This window comes from Cynocephalus volans, chromosome 9 (assembly GCF_027409185.1).
Source record: "Cynocephalus volans isolate mCynVol1 chromosome 9, mCynVol1.pri, whole genome shotgun sequence".
Taxonomy (NCBI): Eukaryota; Metazoa; Chordata; class Mammalia; order Dermoptera; family Cynocephalidae; genus Cynocephalus; species Cynocephalus volans.
Genome location: NC_084468.1, coordinates 38,454,708 through 38,478,353, shown reverse-complemented (window position 1 = coordinate 38,478,353; position 23,646 = coordinate 38,454,708).

The window sequence follows — 23,646 nt, the reverse complement described above, 5'->3', positions numbered from 1 at the left end:
GCTTTTGTGAGGTGATTAGATCATAAGGGTGGAGCCCTCATGAATGAAATTAGTGCCCTTATTCAAGAGGCCCCAGATAGACTCCTTGACCTTTTGCCATGTGAGGTTAACATGAGAAGATGGGGTCTGTGAGGAAGCAGCCCTCACCAGACACCAAATCCACTGGTGCCTTCATCTTGGACCTCTTAGCCTCCAAACCTGTGATAAATAAATGACTTGTGTATAAGCCCCCAGTTTATGGTATTTTGCTATTGCCATCCAAATGGACTAAGACAGACTGGATCATTTCATTTTGTGATTTTTGCCTATCTACTTTCCCAAAAGTTTTCATGGACAGGGACAGCATCTTTACAACTACGTAGGCTGGCACTGAGCCTGCTGCACCATGGGTGCTCAGCACACTTTGTGAATTGAATGAAAAAATATTTTTGAAGTGACATTTATGATAATAACTGTCATTGCCCTTTCTTTTAAATGCTGTGAAAGAAACACCTCTAGTAATAAAATGGTTGACATTTTAAATTTTACCTCATCTAAAAGGTGACTTAAAAGTTAAAATTACAGGGTGCATTTATTTTAAAGAGTATTATAAGAATGGCCCAAAGACAAAAAACAAAAAAAGAAAATAAAAAGGACCAACAACAGAATAGCAAAAAAGGAAGTAAAATGAAGAAGCCTAGAAAAAAAGAAAAGCATGAGTCAAAAGAAAGCCTTGCTGTGAAATCTCCCAAGAGTAAAAAATGGGGTCAAGGAAACTCATGCAATATCTCAAGGCCAAGTGGGAATGGGAGGGGAATGAGAATTTACACAAATCATCAGGGAATGAACTGGGGCAGGAGAGAGGTCAAAAAATTTAAATGTAAAGCAAGTCCATGAAAATATAATTATGTTTGCCGAAGAGGGGACAGTAGGCTTCAGGTGGGCAGTGAGATAAGTTGAATGAATTATTATGTGTGTGTGAGATGGGAATAGGTAAGTAAAAGATGAGATTTTCACTACTGGTTATTAAGTTACAACTTGCTAGATTTTCATCACGTTAATTTTGTAGTGTATCCCCCAACCGCAGACTATTGGAATTGTGAACCCAGGGACATTTGCCTTCTATAAGCCCCTTCGCTCACAGAGTAATAGTGAAAAGAAGAAAAATAATTAAAATAGAATAATAATCAAAACAAAAACAAAACGTTAATGAGTTATAGTCCACAAACTCAATTGTGTTAGATGTATATTTTTTTCTACAACACAAAGTGATTTCTATTTGGGGCCACATAACACACAGTTGGGAGAAAACAACCTTAGTCCTTTTTAGATACTTCTTCCAGTGCAACTCCCCAGGACCAAGCATCTAATAAAGTATCAGGGAGTTAAGGGAGAGGAAAGGACTTCAGTAATTAGTTCCCACGGTTAGCATCTGAGATATCTACCACCCTCCATATAAGTCAGTTCCAAGTCTGGCAACTCAGAGTAACCCTCTGCTTTTACACGTACAGCTCTCTCCTTCCTATAGTTCACAATAATTTCCTTCTAGACTAAAGGGAGTAATTCAACTTTCAATTTATAGGTCAAAATATGTTACCTCTTCCCTCTGGGAAGAAAGAAAGCAAAAAGCCAGGAGAACTTTGGTTACTTCTTTCAGTCCTTAAGGGAATAAATAGTGTGTTAGATGGGCCAATAAACCATAAGGGAGAAAAAGATGATTTTCTCAAAAACCATCATCTCAAAAAATTATCTTTCCACACAGTTACTGCATGCTTACTATGGGTCAGGCACTGAGATCCTCATTTCATGCTGACTAGTTTTGGTTGGTATTGTTCATAAAGGAAATCTCATATATTGCAGAAGGGAAATTTCTCAGGAGTATTTAATAGAGATAATATGTGTTAAATTCATTGAATTCAAAACCAATTGCACCAGGGTCAGTGACAAATTTAAGAAAGGCAGAGAAAGCAAGGAAAAAGAACAGAATGTTTGCAGACATGTAGCAAATTTAGGACATAGTTGGGAGTTTGATCAAGCAGAACTGAGGCCTCAGCAAAGATTTAATTAAGAATGAGCCACATTTAATAGTCCTAGCAATGAAGATGCCACCCCAAAATATGCTACTTTGGCATATTGATTATTTTGAACTAGAGGCATTTGAGAAACAGCAGATGTAGCAAGGGCTCTCTGACCTCCTCCTTTCTACCTAGAAACAGGCCATAAAATTTCCCGTGGAAAAGGTACCTCCTGTATGAGGAAAAGAAAAGCATTGTTATCACCAAAGACTGGGAATCAAGGCCTTCCAAAATGAGCCTGTACAAACAAACCTACTAAAATAACTCACATCTGCCATTAGTTTCCCCACATATTTCCTAGTCACTACCCCGCAGTTTACAACCCATAGCCCAAGGCTCTTTGTCTTGTCACATCCCCACAATTTATTGTTCTTTGTGGAAAAGATATATAAACTTTGGGATTAATGGCTTCTTTAGGTCTTTATTTTCCTTCTGAAGACTCCTCTGTACACATAAAAATATTGAAGTTGTATGCTTTTCTCTTGTTAATCTGTATTATGTTAGTTTAATTCTGAGGCCAGCCACAAAACCTAAGAGGGTAGAAAGAAGTGTTTCCTCCCCTACAATAACTGGACTCTCTCCTTATACAAATGATGTCATAATGGAAAAGTCTTAGGTTCATTAAGTCAGTAGAAACCAGCAAACAAATATGAGGCATAAATATGCAGTTTAGTTCTAACTTGACAGAAAGGCTGGAAAGGACTTTTTAGAAAATTTTGTGCATTCTACAAAAAAGATCAATATGAGTAAAAAAAGAATTTGAGTTACTTACAAAGAAATTAAATTAGATCTGTGTACTAGGAAACTTTTTCCATTCCAGAGAATGGATGATGGCCCTTTTTATAGGCCATGTAAATAAACTAAATACTTCCTGGGTCCACACTTCTTCAATTGTCCTTTTTGTTTTCATTATTTCATGGAAGAAAGCCCTAAAGGGGAAAAAAAGAGTTGGATTAACTCTTTACATGAAATAAGCCCATTTGATTTTCACAATGAGCCTGAGTTATTAATTGTCTCATTTCAAAGAAAATGAAACTAAAAGGTACAGAAATAATGTAATTTGGCTTCTTGAGAAAAATGTGGTATAGCTTGGGGATTTACAACTTTGGTGCAAAATTGCTAGAGAACTAAGAAAAGTAGCAGGCTATATGTTTAAAAAAATTTTATTATCTATTGAATGCTTATTTTCACCTTCCTCATTACGTTAAGACACCATAAATGTCAGTGAATGAATGAATGAATACATACATACATATATAACATTTGTTTTAAAAGTCTTTATTTCTGAGACAACATTGGAGTTAGGATTGAGCATATGATATGATTCTGGCCATTGAAACGGAAACCAAAGACTGCGAGAGCTTGCTGGGAAAGCTCCTTCTTCTTTATAGCTTCCGTCTTTTTCATTTTGCCTAAAATATGGGATATGAGGCTGCAGGAGGAATACTGTCAAAGCAATACAATAGATGGGACCTAGTCCAGTAACGTCATAAAAAAGAGGCTGCACCAACCTTAACCTGACTCCTGAATTTTGTGTTACGTGAAAAAAAAAAAAAAAAAAAAGAGCCCATATAAGTGACTAGAGTCATTTTTTTTTATAGTTAGCCAAAACCACTCTTAACAACAAAGATTTTTGTATCTGGAAGGGGGTATCGCAAAATCCTTAAATGAGGAAGGGGCTTAATGGTGGTTGTGAGGCTCATAGGATGGAAAACTAGTGACAGTTATGCAACAGAGCACACTCTTTCAACCTGCTGAAGGCCAGGTACAGTTGGAGGCCACAGGGTTTAGGCAACAGTAGACAAGATTTAGAATGGTGCAATGCAATGCTCTCTTCTTGCTGCCTTCAGCAATGTCCTGAAGGAGAGGGCTGAGCTCAGACTCAAGCTATGCAGAGTCCTCAGACAGCAATAAAGAAGATACTGCTTTGCTGAGAAAAAAGAGAGAGAGATAGAGAGATAGAAAGAGAGAGAGAGCCTGTAAGCCCTCTTGATTGAAGTCCTTTAACTAGGAGCTTTCAGAGGTGAAAAGAGGCTGTACCTCAAGCTGAGGATGGTTATAAAGGTGGCTGCAGAGAGACAGACTTTGCAGAAGATAAAGCAGGAGCCCCTGCCCTTCCCTAGTAGCTTCTCTGAGGAGCTCTTTGTCTGTTGCAAAGATGATATCAACAGTATTGTATTCTCACTATAGTCTATTGTTTTTGCTAGCCTGAGGGCAACTATTTTAATCTAAAGATCAGAGGTAGGGGCACAGCACAAAAGCAGATAGGTGAGTGGGAAAATTTTACGCTGAAAAACTATATCCTGGTAAAATTATTAGCAGTGTTTTTTTTTTTTTTTTTTTTTTGCACCTAGAATTGTCCACAATCAAATAAACGAAAAGCCTGCTAAGGGAACTGTAGTGCCATAGAATCCTTAAGCCTTAATGGTCAGAGTCAGGGACCATTCAATCCCTAAAACTGTTCCTGGACCACTGAGAATTGACTAAAAAAGCTGGGTATGGCTAGGAGCATTAAAGTCTCCAATATCCACCTGGCGTGTGGCCCTGTGGGACAATGGCTATGGGGATTAGCTCAAAAGAGCAAAGCCTGGGCTGCCAAACTGACCATTTAAGGAACACGTTCCACTACCAGAGAAAGGTGCTTTTGCTGTTTCTTCCCAGGAGGATTTGATATTCGGTATTCATTAGTATCTATTGTGTTTTTTTCCTCCTGATTCTTGAGTGGAAATTCATGTTGTTGTCACCCTATTCATTCTCCACCATTGTCTACGGAATTTGTTGAGAGAGGATATCGTAGTCTGTTAAAGCTGCTGTAACAGAATAACTTAGAGTGGGCAATTCATAAACAACAGAAATTTACTGCTCACAGTTCTGGAAGCTGGAAAGACCAAGATCAAGGTGTCAGCAGATTCAGTGTCTGGTGAGGCCTATTGGTAATAGATGGTGCCTTATATGTGTCCTAACATTGCAGAAGTGGCAACCAGGCTCCCTCGAGCTTCTTTTGTAATGGCACTATCCAATTCCCAAGGGCAGGCCCTCATGACCTAATCATCTCTCAAAGGTCTCACCTCTCAGTACTATCACATTGGATGTTAGGTCTCAATATATCAATTTTGGAGGGACACTGACATCCCCGCCATAGCAGAGGATAATTAGTCTTTTAGTGTCCAGGTTTCTGGACCATGAGAAACCACAGTTAGTGCTGATGAAGAAGAATGCAAGTCACTCAGCCATCCTGGAATTTAAAATGGATGCAAAAACCAAAAGAAACTAAAGAAGTGGGAGAATATGTTTGATATACAAATGACAGATGTGCATATATACTGCACAATCAAGATGCACTGAGGCAGAGACTGCTTGTACTTTAATCAATATCAATCTCCCCTTATTCCTTATTCACAGAACCTATTTGGTTCAGGGTAGCATGTGCCCACCTACACATACATTCCATGCCCACATCCATCTTTGCTATTGAGTGGCTCATTGATGAAGATCTGAAACAATGAGACCTAAGAAAAAGTACACTAAAGTGTTCTATGTTCTGAGGAAGTTTCTATTTCCTACTAGTAGTTTTATCCCTCCCTCCTGGCTGCTTTCTTCTCCTTCATCCTTCCTGGAATGCTGACATGAGATTTGAAGTGAGCACTTATCATTCAACCTTGTGAATTAAATCATAAAAATAGTGAACTTGGACACTGGCATTGATGACTTAGTGTAGTTTCTATACCTGCTCTACTCTGCCTAACTCTGCACTTCTTATGTGGGAAAATTAAACTATTTTTTCTCACTATAATCATGTTTCTATTGCATGTAGCTGAATGCAGTCCTTATTGGTTCACCTTGGAAGTAGTAAAAGTTGTAGATGTCAATGGAGAACTTGGCTTTGAAGAAAGTGAAGATTTACCATCCCAAAAACAGAACAAATGTTCCTAGAAGATATTAAAGTGGAGAGGGGACTAGCCATTGTTGCTTATGTGTCTGGGAGGGTGAGAAATAGAAAAATAGAGAAAAGGTAAAAGAAGGGGATTCAGTAGAATGACTAGATCTCTTCAAATTAAGAGAAATGAAGGTAGGGACAAAGAAAACTCATGAAGTGGATGTCTGAAAAGTATGGAGAAGAACTTCAGAGAATAGAAACCCAGTTACTTATTTTTGTTATGTTGGCTTAGATACTTTGCTCCAATTATCTGACATATTGATATTGGAATCTAAAATAAAATGATGAAATCTACGAAGTTGGAGTTTAAATTCATGGGGAATGGGGTACCTCTGGCATGTCTAGGTTGCCAGTCACTGACTGATTACTATCGCATTCCAAAGTCTTTTCTTATTCCTGACAGCATCCTTGAACAAGGTCTTTACCTGCTCTTAGTATAGTCTCAGAGAGAGAGAGAGAGAGAGAGAGAGAGAGAGAGAGAGAGAAAGAGAAAGAGAGAGAAAGATATGCCTAGAACACAGAGATAAATTCACGAATAAAAACAAAAATGCCAGTCAACATTTGAAGGATATATTAGAAAATAACTAATAGAAATGTGTTTCTAAAAGAGCATCCTCTATAAAAACGAGAGTTTTAGAAGTAAATAAAATATTAATAAATAATGCAAGCGGCAATGTTATTTCATTTGGGAAATTTTATCTTAGTTACCATGGAGATGGTTTCAGAGGGAGTCCATATGTTTTAAAAGGTCATGGAATGATGTCAATTATTTTTTATTCCACACATGAAACATCAATTTTTAGAGCATGTAAAGAAGAGGTCAATACTGAAGAGTTTCTGTGCAATTTTAAAATCCAATGTTTAAAATCTTAAAACCAAATGTTTACCATATATTTATATGTATATGTGTGTGTATGTGTGCATGTATAGGATTTGTGATATTTAATAATATTTTAGCAATAATCTATTTTATTTAAATGGTAGCTTTCTGTTAGAAACATGATATTTATAACTAAAATTATGTATTTTTTAAAAATAAAAATTCAGGTCAAACATAAGGACCCAACAGTTCAGAACTCTGTTCTTTATCCAATTTTGCTATCTATTTCTCCAAACTAGACAGTGGTGGGGAAGGGGTATGAACTGTGTGGGGAGGGAGGTAACATTTTAAGATACCAGAAAAGAGTGAACTGTATAATGCAAAGTGAAAATTAAGCTGAAAAGTGTCAAAAAGACAAAGATGCTAAACCTCATTTGCTTCAGCTTGTCAAATTCAATTTCATTTATTACAGGTAAAAGACCTTTTGGAGAATAATTAAGTTAAAGAAGCTGTAAGGTCTAAAATAATTCCTGAGGTTGCCAGAATTCTTAATAAAAATTTCAGGGAGTCTGAGTATATCCGGGCAGCACATGAAACTGGATTAACAAAGAATTCCAGAAGTAGCAAGAGGGGCCTCTACCAACACAGTCACTGCTAGTGCCAAAAAGCAATTGAAACTATGAATGATTGTGGGGAAGCGGGAGGGCAAGAGTTGGTTAGGAGTAAGGTATAAAGCCAGCATGACTCCTTGTAATTTTATTAAGAAATCGGTTCTAAGAAACAGATGTTTCTCAAAAAAGTAGACTACTTTGTTCCTTATGATCTTCAAGACAACCCAAGTTAATGGTAATTGTAAAGATTCCAGGAATCATTTTTAGAATATGAAGTTTCTGTTCCAATATATATGGTGATAAAGAAAAAGGTCATAGAAAGAAAAAGTTGGTCAAATTTAAAATAATGTCTCATTACTTCACAGATTTGTTTAGAGAAGACTCTTATTGCTAACAATATGTAGCAACATATATAAGAGCCAATTAATCATAGCCACATAGAGCAATGTGTCCCAACTAAGATCTTTTGACAAATGTTCAATTTGTTAAAATATTGAAATACTAATTTTTTTTTTAATTTTATTTTGTCGATATACATTGTGGCTGATTATTGCTCCCCATCACCAAAACCTCCCTCCCTTCTCCCTCCCCCCCTCCCCCCCAGCAATGTCCTTTCTGTTTGCTTGTCATATCAACTTCAAGTAATTGTGGTTGTTATATCTTCTTCCCCCCCCCCGTTTTTTTTGTGTGTGTGAGTGTGTGTGTGTGTGTGTGTGTGAATTTATATATTAATTTTTAGCTCCCACCAATAAGTGAGAACATGTGATATTTCTCTTTCTGTGCCTGACTTGTTTCACTTAATATAATTCTCTCGAGGTCTATCCATGTTGTTGCAAATGGCAGTATTTCATTCGTTTTTATAGCTGAGTAGTATTCCATTGTGTAGATGTACCACATTTTCCGTATCCACTCATCTGATGATGGGCATTTGGGCTGGTTCCAACTCTTGGCTATTGTAAAGAGTGCTGCGATGAACATTGGGGAACAGGTATACCTTCGACTTGATGATTTCCATTCCTCTGGGTATATTCCCAACAGTGGGATAGCTGGGTCGTATGGTAGATCTATCTGCAATTGTTTGAGGAACCTCCATACCATTTTCCATAGAGGCTGCACCATTTTGTAGTCCCACCAACAATGTATGAGAGCTCCTTTTTCTCCGCAACCTCGCCAGCATTTATCGCAGAGTCTTTTGGATAATTCAATGCAATCCCCATCAAAATTCCAAAGACATTTTTCTCAGAAATGGAAAAAACTATCCAGACATTTATATGGAACAATAAAAGACCATGCATAGCCAAAGCAATGCTGAGCAAAAAAAATAAAGCTGGAGGCATAACACTACCTGACTTTAAGCTATACTACAAAGCTATAATAACCAAAACAGTATGGTACTGGCATAAAAACAGACACACTGACCAATGGAATAGAATAGAGAATCCAGAAATCACCCCACACACTTACTGCCATCTGATCTTTGACAAAGGCACCAAGCCTATTCACTGGGGAAGGGACTGCCTCTTCAGCAAATGGTGCTGGGATAACTGGATATCCATATGCAGGAGAATGAAACTAGGTCCATACCTCTCACCGTATACTAAAATCAACTCAAAATGGATTAAGGATTTAAATATACACCCTGAAACAATAAAACTTCTTAAAGAAAACATAGGAGAAACACTTCAGGAAATAGGACTGGACACAGACTTCATGAATACGACCCCCAAAGCACGGGCAACCAAAGGAAAAATAAACAAATGGGATTATATCAAACTAAAAAGCTTCTGCACAGCAAAAGAAACAATTAACAGAGTTAAAAGACAACCAACAGAGTGGGAGAAAATATTTGCAAAACATACATCTGACAAAGGATTAATATCCAGAATATATAAGGAACTCAAACAACTTTACAAGAAGAAAACAAGCAACCCAATTAAAAAATGGGCAAAAGAGCTAAGTAGGCATTTCTCTATGGAAGATATACAAATGGCCAACAGACATATGAAAAAATGCTCAACATCACTCAGCATCCGGGAAATGCAAATCAAAACCACATTGAGATACCATCTAACCCCAGTTAGGATGGCTAAAATCTGAAATACTAATTTTGGTTGGTAAATACCTTATGCCACATGTCCCTTGAGTACTATTCTGCCAACTTAGCTTTGAAATCCTGGAATCACTGGTGGGACTGGGTTCACCCAAACCAAAGGATATTTGCTTTCTTCATATAAATTGTTTTCTGCTCTCCAAATCTTGTGCCAACATAGATGTGACTACCTAAAGAAGCTGCATTCTTTTTTTTAAAATTGGCACAAAAAAGCTGTCTACAGTAGTGTATTAGTCTGTTTCTGTTGCTTATAACAGAATACCTGAAACTGGGTAACTTATAAAGAAAATAAATTTATTTCTTACAGTTTCAGAGGTTGGAAAATCCAAAGTCCAGGGAACACATCTGGTGAGGGCCTCTTTTCCTGGTGGTGACTCTAGAGTGATGCAAAGTGTAACACGGCAAAAATGCTGAACAAGAGAGAGCTCTTTTTAAAGCCATCAGAACCACGACCATTACTTCATGAATGGATCAATCCAATCACCTCTTCAAGGCCCCACCTTTCATATCATAATAGGGTTTCCCACCCTCTTAACACTATCACAGTGGGGATTAACTTTCAATAAGTTTGAGGGGGCATTCATTCCACAGCTAGTAGCAATACCAGTTACCTATTCTGGAAACTGGCTGTGTACCTGCCTCTTAACAACCAATTAAACATAACTAGTACAGAATAACCACAGAGCAGTTCTAATGGTTTTCTACAAGATTGAATAATGCAGTTTTTCCAGATAGAACATCTTTGGAAAACCCAGTTTAAGGCCTCTTTGAAGTCCATGCTAGCACTATTTTATAACCAAGCAATTCCATTTGATTTCAATGCTCATATTCACATGTGAATTTAAGATTAAGTTGCACCAAGTAATTAACTAAAAAGAGAGGATTTTATTTCTAATGTATCGGTAAATAAGTCTGGCTGCCAATAGATAGGCAAGTCCAAATGCTGAAATGGCAATTGTCCTGCTCTCATGTTGAATTATTCTAGTGGCTATAAAGATAAAACTCATTTGCTCAATTTAACAAACATGGGCTTGGCAGAAAATAAATTGCACATTCAAAAGGATTACATGAACACAGTTTAATGAAGGGAGCATGTGCAAATGCATTTGCACAGAATTAAGGGAAATAATAGGAATGATAAAGTACAGTGGAACTAACAAGAACAAGGAAATGTTACCTCCCCTAGACCCAAAGTGGTGAATGGAGGAACAATATTATCAGAGCTTGGCAAGATCTAGAGCGATGAATAAAGGGTCAACCATAGGGCTATGAGTGTTGCTGGCACAGAAGGAGTCAGGAAAGCAAATGCCCACATCTGCCTTGCTCCTAGCTCCTCAATTTTCAGTCAGTGCAAAACACACCTGGATGCCAAAAGGCAGGGAGACATGAGCGATGCAGTCCATGAATAGCTCTTCAGGGCCCCAGATTCAGGCAGAAATGAGGAGAACAAATCTTGAAGTGGGGCGTCGGGGAGATAGAGGCATGTTCTAGTCATTTATGAGTTTGCTCTCAGATCCATTACCTGACCTTTGCTTGATCTGACATTAACAAAGGGAACTGCATTTTGCAGACTTTCTTGCCAACTTTTTTCTAACCATGTCTGGTCATTAAGAACTGGTGGGCAGAGATTGAAAGACTTAAGAAAATCCATAAGTCATGCTGTCTTCCCCCATCTCTCTCAGCCTCAGACATTATCTCCAGCAGTGAGTGTCTGTCTGTCCTCCACAGCCCAGCTGTCATTGGATGGACAACCCTTTACACCATGGTAGGACAGAGCAGGACAGGGCAGGAATTCCATTTCAGTTTCAACTGCAAGTCGAGGCTTTTGGGATGAGGCATTATTTCTACCTCCTGTGTCCCTCCAGCCTAAGGGTAGCAGCAACTTCATGCTGTTTCTTCTGTCTGGTTTGTCTCATGTTTCCCTGTGTAGATCTCAGATCTTCCATCAACCACACATCCAATTACCAGTATTTAATTTCCTCTCTTTGCAATACCAAGAGTTATTTCTGCTTCTGACAGAACTCTGAGAAAATGCTGGGTTTATCTGTAATTGAAAGACATTTTCATAAACTTAGACTTTCACTTCCTAAGTTATTTAATATATTAAAAATATGATCTGACATCACAAAAAAGGATATGGCAAGTAGCAATATTGTACTATTTTATTCAGGATAAAGCTAAAAGAACAGACACAATTTCATAAATGAATCAAACATTTATGTCACCTACAATTCAAGTCACAGTATACTGTTTGAAGAAAACTTTAACAGTAATTAGAATAGATTAAAAATAGTGGAGAAATTGAATCATTCCATGGCATAATTGGCAGTAGAGCCATAAAAAATCTTAAAAGAACCTGTGACTTTGCAGTCAGTATCATTTCCACATTTTGGACAGGCATATTGTTCAGAGTCCACTTCTGTCATACCAGATTTCCTTCATGTATTGAAAGTAAGGAGAGTAGAAAATGATAATGAAGGAAAACACTAGGCAGAAAACAACAGAATTGATGACACATTTCAAGGTTAATAATGCAGTCTTTGTAGTCCTTTGGTTCCTAATAATGGTATTTTTAAAAATACAGAGATTGAAAATAAATTTCAATATTGGGTTTTTTTATAGGTAACATAAAAGAAAATGGAATGAGTGGTAGAAAATTACAATAGTATGTATAATTTATAATTGGTATATACTTATCAAATATAGATATAATTTATATATATAATTACAATATAATTATAAATGTGTATTTTTATATATACATATCAAATATATCTATGGTTTATACATATATCTGTGTGCATATCAAATATATACATATTTAAATATACACCTACACTTCCAAGATACACTTGAAAACAAGTGTGTCTCCCGATATATAAGCAAAAGTCATTGAATGGGACTTCCAATCAAGCTTTTGGGGGGGCTTACTTAGCAGGAATGTGCTTTTTGCCCTTCTCCTTTCTTCTAATTTGTTCCTTAATTGCTGATGTTATGTCTGGCTTTGCAGCAACTATTTTTCAACCATCAGGCAATCTTAAGATGGAAGCTACTTGCTAATGTCAGAGGAAATGGAAAGTGTAAGCCTGGAATATTGATGATACCATGAGACCACAACAGCAATCATGGACAACCAGAATCCAAACTTAATTACATGAGAAGAAACAAATCTCCATCTTATTAAAACTAATGATATTCAAGCTTTTTGTTCATGCTTCGGATTAAGTGTCCCTCAAAACTTGACCCTCTCTATGATAGTGTTCAGAGGTTAAGAAATCCTATTATGGTAATTGAAAAGTGGGGCTTGAAGAAGTGATTAGATTGTAGGACCACACCATAATGAACAGATTAATAATGGTGGTCAGAGGTGTGGTTCTAAGGGTGTAAAAGGAGATCATGTGAGAGCCTTTCTGTCTCTCTGCTCTGCCATTTTCTGCCATGTGAGACCCCTGTATTGCTGTAAAACCACCACCAAAGAAGACCCTCACCAGATGTGTTCCCTGGACTTTGGACTTCCCAGCCTCTGAAACTGTTAACAATAAATTTTGTTTTCTTATAATTTACCCCATTCCAGGAATTTTGTTATAAGCAACAGAAATGGACAATATAGTTCATATCAGACAAATACAATTACAACTGTAGCCACTTTTATCTACAGATATCCATCACAAAAATATGATACTTGTTTGAAACTCTAACCAGAAAGTTAGAGAAGAATTAAATTAAAATACTACACCCTTTTCCTCAATAAAAGCAAATTGATTATCGAAAAGGTCTCAATTATTCCCTCACCAACTTATGTATAAAGCAAACTCCCAATCAAAATATAAAGTATTTTTAACTTGAGAAATTATTTCTAAAATTAATCTGAAAGAGTAGTAGAATGAAATAACTAAAAAACAAAAAACTGAGGAAATATGATGAGGTTCTTACCCTCCTTTAAATTAAGGGCCGACCCCATGGCGCACTCGGGAGAGTGCGGAGCTGGGAGCGCAGCAGTGCTCCCGCCGCGGGTTCGGATCCTATATAGGGATGGCCAGTGCACTCACTGGCTGAGCGCGGTGTGGCCGGTCACAAAAAGACAAAAAAAAAAAAAAAAAATTAAAATGACTGACATGTAATATCAATCTATAATAATTCAAAGAGAGTAATACTGATAAATGGACATGTCATTGGACAGCGTAGTTTCAAAACAGACTTAAGTGTATGTGTCTTTAATCAATTATAAAGCATCTTCACTATGGAAAATGAATAAAAATAAGATTTATATAGTCTATTATTATAACTTTAGAATTTCTTATAACTATGACCCTGAGTCTGCTTCTCTGAGGAAGACCATTTGGATATCAAATACTGAATATAATCACTACGTATGGAGTCATCAGGGAAGGTGATAGGATAGGGATAGCTTTGCTCCAGTCGTCTTTCAAACACTCATTTTGCTCCTGCTAAGTAAAATGCCAGTAATCTAGCCTTGGCGTATCCATATTTTAAAATCAAGAGTATTGACATAGGAAGTGAAACCAAAACACAGTCCTAGAGAATAAAGTCTTTCCTGGTGACTTCCACTGACTTCCAGTGCTCTCAATATGGAACATTATCTCTTTTAAACAAGTACTAATAGGAAAATTCTGAATTGGGTCAAGGAGAGCCACTTTCACGGGAGACTGTTTGGAATACCATTCTCTAAGAGGACATAATTTGAAATAGCCGATTAAGTTAGGTACTAAACAGCTAAGATAGAAACTCCTTTATAAAATCTACAACTTTGCAACCAATCCATCAGTTGTGGGTTAAGAATGCACTACAGGCACCCAGAAAATCTCAATGCTTAGGGTCATCTCTTCCCTGAGAGAAGGTTCCCAGGGGTTATTAACAAGAAATGAATGTGCCAGCATTGACCTGGGGCAGAGTTCCACACTTAATGAGTGAAAACATTAATTAGAATATTTCTGAAGAATTTGCAAAGTCCAAATATCAGGAAAGATATTCAGAACCACAATCTCACTGTGAAAAAAAGAACAATGAAAGTGAATGAAATTAAACACAGAGGCAAGTACTGGTGATATTATTTGGATAGATTCAAATGCTGCAAAAAGGGACAAAAAATGCCTGCAAATTGTTTCTCCTGTGCAAAAATTAATATGTAAAAGCAAAGATCATTTATTTTACACAATTTTTAGAAGTCATTATTAATTAATTCTTTTAAAGTGGGTTATTTAGAATTTACCACATCAATACCACCTTAAAAGAAAAAATTTGCCTTTATCTCTAGAGCAATTTTTACAAGCTGAAATGCCAGTTTTAAGCGGACAGATGAATATCTGAGTACCTTAGCTTCGATCCTTATAAACAGCTTTGGAAAACTCCAGTGATTTTGAACTCTGAATAGCCTACCTGTTCTATGTTTGTTTGTTTTTTGTTTTGTTTTGTTTTGTTTTGGCAGCTGGCCAGTACTGGCATCTGAATATGTGACCTTGGTGTTATAAAACTGTACTATTTGTGGACACTTTCCTCTTGAGGTTTTTGTGGTTATAAACTCAGGAAAATTAGTTATACCACCATGAAATTCAGAAAAATAAAAAGAACACCATTCCAACACTTGCATATAGACTGCATTAGTTTTCTAGAGTTGCTGTAACAAATTACCACAATCTGGGTAGCTCAAAACAACAAAAATGTATTGTCTCACAATACTAGAAGCTAGAAGAGAGAAATCATGCTGTCATCAGGACCATGCTCTTTCTGATTGTAAAACAATACAAAAATTAAGAAATATAAAAAGAAGTGGCAAGATTAAAGGGAAGTGGATATATAAAATTACTGTATTTCTTGATTTCTGTAAGACTAGGAAAATTGAAGTACTGTGAACCGTCCAAAAAAAAAGAAAGAAAAAGTAGTTCTGAAACTCAGGAAAGATAGAAGTTATTGGTATAGAAACTATCTACATATTTTGATCATTCAAGTTTTGTGGGTAGATAAAATTATGGTAAAGGAGAAAAAGCAGAAGCCAGCCAAGATCAGTCTTTGGTAATGTTAACACATAGGAGAAGAGGGTGGGGGGAACCAGCAGAGGAGAGATTACAGAAATGGAAGGGGGACCAACATCATTCAACATTATGAGAAAACAGGGGGTGTTTCACAGAGGTAGAATCGATGAAGAAACACTGTGGAAGTTATTTGGGCTATTCACAAATAGCTGGTTCTCTACTTGTAGGCACCTGGTAAGATTGCACTTACCACTCTTGCCCTCTTCCCTTTAATTCAGGGACAGCCAAGTGACTTACTTTGGCTAATAAAATGTGAACAGAAGTAACATGTGCCACTCCAGGTGGAAGTTTTAAATGCCAGAACTTGCCACAGTCGGTGGCAATATTTCAGAAAGTTCTGCTCTATCAGTCAGGGTCCAGAGAAAGGGCAACATAGATCAGATCGTCCACATGACCCCTGCTAGACATGCTAAGTGATAATCACACTGTCTAAATTAGCCCATTTTCTGTTGCTTATAACAGAATACCTGAGATTGGGTCATTTATAAGAAAAAGAAATTTATTTCTTACAGTTTGGGAGGCTGGGAAGCCCAAAGTTGAGGTACATAACTGGTGATGGTCTTTTTCTCGGTGGGGAGGCTACAGAGTCCCATGGTGACACAGGGTATCACATGGCAAGAAGGCAGAAGAGTGTTTTAATATGCTCACTTGCTCTCCTTATTAAGCCCCCAGTCTGCACCTGTAATAACCCATAAAACCATTAACCCATTACTCATGAGTGGATTAATCCATTCACGACAGCACAGTCCTCACTTCTGAAAAACCCCACCTTGCAAATACCATATTGAAAATTTAAGTTTCAACATGAGCTTTCAAGGAGACAATCATTCAACCCATAGCACCTTCATTATTCTTAAGACAGTAAGATTTTGTGTTGGTTTTTATGCAGCACAAACTAACTTATCCTAAATGTAATAAGGGAAAAATGCAAGCAAGTCATGAAGGAGAATGAGAACCAAAAAATGTCCTAAGATTTGATATCTATGCCAACATTTTCTCAATGGCTCCCTATTGTCAATAATAGGACAAACTTGTCTATATGAAGTGCTTTATATTTCTTATCTTTCTCTTGTATTTAGACTCTTCATTTCATTATGTAACTTCTCTAGGTTTACCTCAGCCTGGGCTACATTGCAGAATACTTTGCTATTGCCAAAAGGTGTCCTCTTTTTATCCCCGAAACATACTGTAGTTGCTGCAATTAACTGTGGTTGAAATGAAGTACAAAGAGACACAAAAGGCACTTTTGCAATTTGGAATTACCCTATAAATGGGTTCAAATTACAAGAGAGTGAGTACTACAAAAATAAATATGTTCAAGCTGAAGCTTGATAAACTTTTATGAGAAATACTATTATTTATTGAACACCTATTATGTGTTAGGTAATATATTGGATGCTTTATTGATTTCATTTTATTTTATATGCACAGCCATCTTGATGAGTAGATATAGTTAATTCCACTGCCGTGAAAGGCTATATAAATTATCCGATGTCAAATAGCTAGTAAAGTGGCTGAGCCTGGATTCAACCCCAATATGGATAATACCAAAACATATTCTTCTTTCAGAGACAGAAGTTGGGCTGAATGTCTATTTTAGTCATTAACATTAATGATTCCTTTTTCTTAGACCACATTCATGTCACTGTAGAAGACCATTCCTTGATTTCACAGCTCAGTGTACTATATTGCATCTGGAACAAAAGACCAAGACCCTAAATTTCCTACAAAAATACAATTTATTCCATGTCATTTGTATTTCAGGATTTTTTTAGAAAAAAAAAAAAAAACAGGACTTTTCATATTTGTACGAGGTACAATAATAATTTTCTTTTATAACCAGAAATTCTACTGCTCCTTGTGAATTTGAGTGATCTGAAGTTTCACCATCAGTGTGTCTAGAATGAGATTAACTACTACTTGTAGATAATGAAGCCACTGTTGAAATAATTTAAATGACTGAATGAAGCATTTGAGAGGAAGTCATTGTAAGGCATGGAGTTTTCTTCTCCTGTCTTCTAGTACATGGATTTAATTCCTTGAATATATATAGAGAAAAATGTAATACCTTGAAATTTTCTAGATGAAATCAGTTGCAATGACAAAGTTACCTACCCTGCAGCAAACATTTTCTTTTCTACCACATTCTTTTTATCATGTTATTTTTGCTGGGAGATGATTTATTAGAAAGTGTCTACAATATGGAGCCTAAATAAATCATATTGGCTGGATATTAAGGAGCTATAATAATCAAACGTAGAAGTAAATTTACTAACTTTTAAAAGTTTGTGAGTCATCATTGCTTAGCCTAACCCAGTGGTTCTCAAAATGTGGTCCGTGTAGCAGCAACATCAGCAGCAACTGAGAATTTGTAACAAATGCACTTTCTTGGGTCCCTACCCCAGACGTACTAAATCAGAAACTCCAGGGGTAGGGCCCAGGATGCTGTGTTTTTAACAAGCCCTCTAGCAGATGATGATGTAGCTAAAGCTTGGGAAACACTGGCCTAATCCATGGTTAATTACTTGGACAAATGTATACCTTATCCCCAGCCTTCATTTTCAACAGTGCTTCTTAAACTGGTTGAAATTAGAATAATCTGTGGGTCCTTTTGAGAAATACTAATGCCCAGACCCACCTCAGATAAAGCGAATCAGCATCTCCCACATGGGTCTGATAACCAGTAGGAATTGAGAACCTACTGCACAGCAGCATAGTTTGTGGTAGAAAGAATTTTGGGAATAGTTTCAGCCAATCTGGATCAGAGTCCTGATCCAAAGTTTCATTCTTGGTACAACTTTATTCAAATCATGAAAGTTGCAGATTACTTCATCAAAAAATTTTGTACATGTCCAATGAGTTGAATTATGTGAAAATGCATTGTAAATTCTAAAATCTTGCTACTTCAGAGAGGTCCAAGATAGGCCACACTTGGTCTCAGTTAGAACTGTTGAGGCTTCTGCCCCACCAGAGATTTGATGAAACAGAATCTGCATTTTAAAGTCATCTGTCGTTCCTATACACATTAATGTTTGAGAAGAACTTCTCTAAAACATGAAGACAATAGAATTCATCATAACTGCATATGAAAATGAAAACACACTATTTCCCATGATGTAAATTATACTTATTTTTAAATGAGTGTGGGAGTAAAAAAAAGAGGGAAAAATTAAAAATCAGCATTTAAGCTTCACATTTTCACTTGAGCCTCCCCTTTGAAAGTGAAAATGGAAAGAATCACTAAGTCTGTTTGTTCAGCAAAGACATCAGGGAATACCACTCCCCTCAGGGCTTACTGGGTTAACAAGATTTTAAGAGCAACTCAACTATCAAACTCTGTTCCTTGAAGACATCGTTCCTTGTATGTTCATAGGCATAGAATCAGGTGGCTACTATTGGAAAAGAACAGGATAATGTAAAGATTAGCTGATGAACAACCTGGAATAGAATACGTCTAAAGGAAAATACTTGTCTATAAACACACATTTAGTAATAATAGTAGTAGTAGTAGCAGTAGTAGTAGTAGTAGCAGTAGTAGTAGTAGTAGTAGTAGTAGTAGTAGTAGTAGTAGTAGTAGTAGTAGTAGTAGTAGTAGCAGTAGTAGTCATAAACAGACGTACCAGTTTAAATCAACAAACTATAAGTAAATGTCATTGCAATAACATATCCCAAAAGAGGTAAGAAAAAGCAATCAGAAAATGGTGCTTTGAATGGATGGTTTAACATACTAAGTTTGATTTTCTTCAGCAGGTATCTCTTGCTGTTTATTTTAGGGCAATTATTAAGGCACAGACCTGATTTTTCTTATAATAGTTACTGTATTCCTCCACCTTTTGGAGAAAGTAATAAACTGCTAGGTGGACTCCAATAAATACCCCCATACACTTCAGCTCATCAGCTGTGTAAATTATTTCGATTTACCAGGATTACATTATTCGGATTTATTGTCTGTGAGGATGAAAAGCTGTTAATAAAGGTGGATAAATGGAACCCATTGGCCCATAAATAACTGCTCAACCAAGAGAGCTGTGAAAGAGTAACTTTGTTTTCCACCATCTGGTACATCAGAGAATATTATCACAGCAGCAGTAGGTGGTAGTGGGAAAACATCGGTTTCATTTCCATCCTTGAGAAAACAGTAGCATTTGGAAAACACAACATCCTCTTTCCTAAGCCAACTAGCTAAATACAATCCAACCTAAAAGGATTTGTTTTTCTAATATTTTTCCACTCTAGTGAGTCCCATCATATTATAGATGGGGGAAGTGCTAGACTGGTAGACCTGACATCTAAAATGCCCTATTTTCCTGCATATGAGGAAGAACGCCATCAAGAATGATGCAGAATGCCAAAGCTGGGGTAGATCTAGACTGGTGGAAAGTGTGAGTGAAAAATGAGTAGGAGCCATTGTATTCTCAGAGGACTGAGAGAGGTCACACCCCAGGACTTAAACTACATTAACCTCCATATTAGTTAAAGAATTTTATGTGACGTCTTAAATTTAAATATTAATGCATTGATTAATCCATCTTCTCTCTTTATAATCTATTCATTGTAAACATTTTAATTTAGCACTTCTAAGCCTCAGGCATTTTGAAATCTTGTCTTGTTTGCATATTTTCTTTTTTGGCTGAACAAATCTATTTCCTTCATCAGACTGTTCTTTATAGACACTGTTCCCATTTTCATGGACATAGAATCAAGTGTAAAAAAAATGGCTATTTTTAAAAATTGTTCCATTTTATGTACTTTTAGGCCCTATTCTGATGGATATAGGAAACTTATTAACATTACTTTTAAGTGAAAGCCAAAATGGAGGGTCAAGATGGAGAAGAAAAGAACATGCTTGTTTATGTCTCATATTAATATCTTACCACACTCCCATTTTGAAAATATCCATGTTTAATTCTTCTAAATATTTTCAGATTTCTTTTTCACATGCTTATGGTGAATAACATCTTAGGTAGAGCATGTACTTATATGTATGTCCTAAGAACATTTAAGATCTACTCTTAATAACTTTAAGTATACAATACAGTATTACTATCTATAGTCACATGATATATATATATATATATGTATATATGCACATATATGCCACATTTTCTTTTAACCATTTAACACTACCACATGCCCAGCCCTACAAGAAATTCTCAAGGAAATACTGGGTTTGATACCACAAAAACAATCATCACTGCCATGAATACACAAGAAAGAACAATACCTACCTGCAAAACAAAAATGCTAGCAAAAGAGAAAAAAAAATAGTGAATCTATCACCCCAAGAAACCAACAAATACAGAAGAAAACAGAAAATTTGAAAGAAAGGAACAAAAGATACTTAAGACATCTAAACAAAAATCGGTATAATTCTAGGAGTAAATCAACACCTTTCAATAATAACTCTGAATGTAAAGGGACTAAATTCCCCATTCGAAAGACACAGACTGACTGACTGGATTAAAAAGATGGGCCGAATAATATGCTGTCTCCAAGAGATTCACTTGACCTGTAAAGACACACATAGACTAAGAGTGAAAGGATGGAAAAAGATATATCATGCAAGTACAAATGAAAAATGAGCTGGAGAAGGTATTCTTATATCAGATAAAATAGACTTTAAAGCAAAAACCATTCAAAGAGATAAAGATGGCCATTATATAATGATAAAATGATCTATCCATCAAGAAGACATAACAATCATAAATATATATGCACCTAATGTTGGAGCAGCCAGATTTACAAAGCAAACAATATAAGATCTAAAGAAAGAAATAGACACTAACACCATAATAGCAGGGGACCTGAACACCCCACTCTTATCATTGGACAGATCATCTAGGCAAAATATCAATAGAGAAACATAAGATCTAAACAATACTTTAGACCAATTGGATTTGGCAGATATCTACAGAACATTCCACCCAACAACCTCAGAATATTCATTCTTCTCATCAGCACATGGAACATTCTCCAGGATAGACTACATGTTAGCTCACAAAGAAAGTCTTACCAAATTCAAAAAAATTGGAATTATTCCATGTATTTTTTTTAGATCAAAATGGATTAAAATTAGAAATCAATAATACATGAAACTCTGAAAACTATACAAACTCATGGAAATTAAACAACATTCTACTTAATGACATGTGGGTCCAAGAAGAAATTAAACAGGAAATGAAAAACTTTATTGAAACTAATGAAAATAATGACACATTATACCAAAACCTGGGGGATAATGCAAAAGCAGTATTAAGGGGAAAATTTATTGCTTTAAAGGCTTACTTCAGAAGAATGGAAAGATGGCAAATAAATATACTAATACTTCACCATAAAGATCTAGAAAAACAAGAACAATCCAAACCTAAAGTTAGTAGACAGAAAGAAATAATTAAGATCAGAGCAGAACTAAATGAAATAGAAACCCCCCCAAAATACAAAAGTTCAATGAAACAAAAAGTTGGCTTTTTGAAAAGATTAATAAAATCAACAAATGTTTAGCAAGACTAACTAAGAAAAGAAGAGAGAAGACCCAAATAACAAAAATTAGGGGCATGAAAATCAAGGACAATGTATTTTGAGACGTAAAATAAAATAAAATAAAATTTAAAAAATAAATTAAATAAAACAGCTTACATTTACCTTAAAAAAAAATGCCAACAAATTAAAAATCAGCACAATATTAGAAGAGGAGCAAAAGATATGAATAGGCATTTCAGAGTTGAAGAAATTCATATGGATGATAAATATGTATAAAATATTTTGTATGACTAGGAAGCAGGGAAATGCAAATCAAAAGAAAGTAGACACCATTTTACTCCTACTTTATTGGCAAGCATTTCAAAGCTCAGCAATAACAAGTCTCAGGAGAAAATGAGTATACAGAAGCTCTTCTACCTTGCTGGTGCTAGTGCTATTCCACTTCTTAGTATTTACTTAAAAGAAACTCTTGTGCTAATAAAACAGAAGACATAGATAACAATTTTCATAGTGGTCCTTATGACAATAACTCTATCTTCAAAAAAATCCAAATGTCCACTAGTGGAAGAGAAATGAATTATCTGTAGAATAATGATATAAAGGAGTATTACAAAACAGTCAAAAAATTACCTCCATGGACAAAAACTGTTTAAAAAAGTGAAAATAAATTCAAAATATGATACCCTTTTAATAAAATAAAACAAAAACATGTTTTTAGGAGTACATATAAATTCAACTAAACCTCAGAAAAAGAAAGAGTGAATGATGAACCCAAGACGGATAATATTGGGTAGCTCTTATACAGGAAGGCAGGGCAATGAATTGGTACAGAAGATCATATTCACACACAGGTTATTGTCATTGTTGAGTTTCCAGCTTCTGTTTTTGGCAGTAGGTCCATAGGTGCTTATTATAATGGTAAAAGCAACTAATTAAGTAGCTAAATAAAAGCAGACCATGAATGGATCAGTGATGTGAGTGAGTTAAAAAGTACTGTAAGGAAAAAAAAAGGAAGAGTAAAGGGAAAGAGTGTGAGATGGGGGTGCTATCTTACATAGAGGGTCACGAAAAGCAATTTTCCAATACATTGCAGATGAAACTTTCTAATATGTCAATCTGATCGTGTTTCTCCTTGTTTAAAACTCTCCAGAGCCCTCTTTTTGCCTATAGAAGAAAAGTAATCTAAATTCTTTGGATGTTAATGCAAGGCCTTTTATGAACTGACCTCTGCCTTTGTATACAGACTCATGGTGTTTGAATAATCATCTTACTTGAGTTTGTATTTTCTATCTCAAAATTTTTGTGATTGCCCTGCGCTTGTCACGATCTTTTATGCCCCAGGCCTGCACTTGCATCCCTTCTAGTAAAAATTTCAATCATCTTCTCTTCTGAGAAGTCTTTTCTAATTTCCCTGAAAGACTCAGATACATCTCATTCTGTGCTTCCAGTCATTCATTTTACAATTATTTATTAGGAGCTTACAATGTGTAGGCAGTAGTCTATATTCAATGCATTAAATTTTGTATGTAGAAATATTGCAGTAATTACAATACGTTGTCATTATGTGCATATATGGCTTCTTGG